This window comes from Squalius cephalus (assembly GCF_949319135.1).
Source record: "Squalius cephalus genome assembly, chromosome: 2".
Taxonomy (NCBI): Eukaryota; Metazoa; Chordata; class Actinopteri; order Cypriniformes; family Leuciscidae; genus Squalius; species Squalius cephalus.
Window position 1 is genome coordinate 10,612,168 of NC_137123.1, and position 3,523 is coordinate 10,615,690.

Below are 3,523 nucleotides of genomic sequence, written 5' to 3' on the forward strand. Positions count from 1 at the left end.
CCTGCTGGTGTGGCATGCTCTTGACAGCGCATGATAGCATGTTTTTGCGTTTTCATGTAGGGGGAGATTTCTTTTAAACCGAGCATGTGTGGACGGGATTTTTTTTTAAAACACAGGAGGAAAAACTCCAGTTATAAAAATTCCGTGTGGACTAGGCCTTAGAGCCTAATCCAAATGATTTCTTAAAAGTTGTTCTGAAATAAAAAATAAAAAAAAACTTTCTTTTAGGCACACACAGACATCAAGATTCAGTGTATGAATCTCAACAATGGTGACAAAAATAATTTTCAATTAAGAAAAGGAAATTACAAAGACAATTCAGATCATAATTTATTCATACCGCAATGCATGATGGGAGCCATTAATGAGTTTTGATTGGTGGCACCCAGAATGCATTGCAACATGCTTTATTATTGTCACCATTGTTGAGAATCACAGGCTGATGCTTGATGTCTGTGTGTCCAAATAAAACACTTTGTCAAAGTTTTTTGATAAGAACAACTTTTTGGAAATATTATTGATTATATTGAAAATGCTGAAAATAGTATACTGTAGAATCACAGGCTGCTATAATCAACAAGGTAAACCTAACTCTCTAAATGAGTTTTGTGATTCAGGTCAAATGATGATTATGTCAAAACATAACCAACACCACCTGATCAAAGTTTATCTTTGTTCATCTAAGAGTTACAGCTCAGATACAACAGCCAAACAAATCTAACGTTATTAGTTTAAGGGTCAAGAGCCCAACTAAAGCCAACACTAACGAGTTTTTGCTGTGTGAGTTCATGGGTTGAATAAACATATGGCAGGACTTTTACTTTCTGACCCCTGGACTTTCCACCTTTGGATGTAACATTTACAACAATGAAGATTGTGTTTAGAGCTCAAAGTTTATGTTTTATGTGTGTGGTCATATTCTTTTTGTTTATATCTTATATTATTTATATAAAAATAAAATAAACACCTGTACATTCATTTGCTCTACAGAAGCTTCCACACAACTGACATTTAAAAACAGAACATCTCAAGTGCAGGTGTTTGCTGTGGGATCATCGACCTCTAGCGCCAAATCATCACAATTTTAAAACACGGTTTGAAACCAATATGAAACAATGGGCTGAAATTGGTCTGTTTATTTTTTGTATCATTTATAAGGTTCTTCGTTATAGCAAAACCTTACAGTGAAAAAGGAGTTTATTGATTTATCATTACACTGACTTGAATCTATTGACTAGTCGTGAGGACTTTTTTTTCTTCAGGATTTTACATGATTTATTCAGGTAGATGCCATGAAAGAAATCAAGCCTTAACTACTAAAAAATATCATGTGTAATATTGTTACCATCATTGTGTTAAATTATCACATAATTTTTTTTTACACTGTAGTCGTGAGGACATTTTCTTCTTCATTGGTGATATGGAGATGACCCGAGGATCTCCCGCTTATGGTCAGATTCTCATATTCAGAAGAGTCTGACTGGTGAACATCAGGTCTGGGACGGACAGTCTATGGGAAAAACACATTGATTATTTATTACCCGAGTTCTGAATGAACAAACTCTTTTGGACTCATAGTTTTTGATATTTCATTTACTGTGAGTGTGTCGTAGAGGTCAGATGATCTGGACTTGAGGTCAAGAGCTGCATATGTGCCTGTACTGGGATCATCGTCCTATAGGGAAACAGAGAGAAATATATTATATACACTGTACATATATTGAATTTATTCTGTAGTTCTTTGATCAGCTCACCTCACACTTGTGTATTGCAGATTGTCTGTTCATTATTTTTCTTGTACTGTCAAAAAAAGGAAACATATAATTCATATATAGATAAAAACGACATTTCGTTCTGCATTAGTTTTTAAGAAAATTATACTTATACTCTTTATTATTTAATTTACATTATAAATAGTATGATGATGATGATGAAGAATAATCCTCCAGATGCCGCTGTGATCACAATCACATTCCCAGCAGCAACATGATGAACTGAAAGAGGAAGATCATCATGATTAACTCTCCAAACTGATGAATGATGTGAAGATACAGGAGTGTGTTAATAAAAGCTTCACCTGTGACAGTTACAGCGTCTGATCTCTGAGATCCATGTTGATTGTTGACTGAATGAGAAATCATCTCATTCAAACACAATCTCTGTTTTTTAAATAACTAATGAATCTGTACTCACACATGACATTGAGCTGAACCTCAGGAGATATGTGAGTGTGTCCGTCTACAGCACAGCTATATCTGCCTGAATCCTCTCTTCTGACTGACTGCAGCAGGAGTTCATTGTTTCTGTCTCTTCTCTCAGTTAATGGCTGTGAGTTTCTGTACCAGATGAATGTTGCTCTGTCAGTCAGAGCGCAGCTGCTTTTACATCTCAGAGTGACTGAATCTCCCTCTGTCACTCTCTCAGGAGACTCCACCTGAAGATCTGAACACAACACACACATTATATCTAGTGCTGCTGTCATACACTGATTATTATTCAACATAATGCACAGAAGAAGAGATGAACCTCACCAAAGCCAACTGTGACAGTCAGAGTCACTCCTGGAACACCAAGCCATTTGTCTTTATCAGTGATGAATCTGAAATAGTACATGTGTGAATCCTTCAGTGTCACATGACTCAGTCTGACGGTGCAGTTCTGCTGTTTATCTCCCAGATACTGAAGCCTCTGACTGTATTCAGTGTCATTAGACAGATCTGGAAACCCTTTACCCTTTATAGACTCATTGGTCCAGAACACTTCCATGATCTGATGTCCAGTAGGGTATGTATAAGTACATCTCATTATCACTGATGAGTCCTTTAGTGCACAGATGTGTGAAGGACTGTAACTCACACCCCAAACATCGCTAGAAACCCCTGAAACACAGAATTCATCATGATGAAAATGTTGTGTTATAAATTACAACAGACCATGAAACAGCCCTAATGCACTGATTCTTGATGCCTGTGCGTGTCTGAATGTTGTTCATGCAATTGTTTTTAAAGTAAAAAATTGGACGATCTGATCTGAATCATGGCAATATTAACAATGAAAATTTTGAGATTATTAACAATGTGACTCACTTCACTAAATGATAATGACAATTATTTGACCTGATCATCTTTATTTTTGGCTTCATTACCAACAAATAATGTGTTTACACTTTACAAAAACCACAAACTATCATGAAAACGTCAGGAGTCAAGAGCCCAACTAATGCAAACACTGATCACCATAATGACAAAACTATTATTTTCAATAAAACTTTAAAATAACTTTTCAAAACTTCAACATCTAAGCCTCTGTTAATTCAGAGCTTCTGTAGACGTCTGACGGAATAAAGTCAATCAAATTTCAAATTTCAAATGATCCCATGATTTATTCACCGTTAAGCCATCCTCAACATCCTGGCTCTATAGTGAATAGCGCTCCTGATTTTGAAGTCCATAAAAGTGCATCCATCCATCATCAAAGAGCTCAGGCTCCGGGGGGGTTAATAAAGGCCTTCTGAAGTTCAGCG

The 3,523-nt window shown here is 36.2% G+C and overlaps 1 long non-coding RNA gene across 1 annotated transcript; it reads right to left on the minus strand.

Annotated features, from left to right (window-relative positions):
- Positions 1 to 1,392: 1,392 nt before the first annotated feature.
- On the minus strand, positions 1,393 to 1,796 carry LOC307152865. The gene is made up of 3 exons (XR_013820074.1): positions 1,755 to 1,796; positions 1,598 to 1,675; positions 1,393 to 1,510 (listed from the first exon to the last, which is right to left on the minus strand). It is a non-coding gene; the product is annotated as an uncharacterized lncRNA (long non-coding RNA).
- Between the last annotated feature and the right edge of the window lie 1,727 nt (positions 1,797 to 3,523).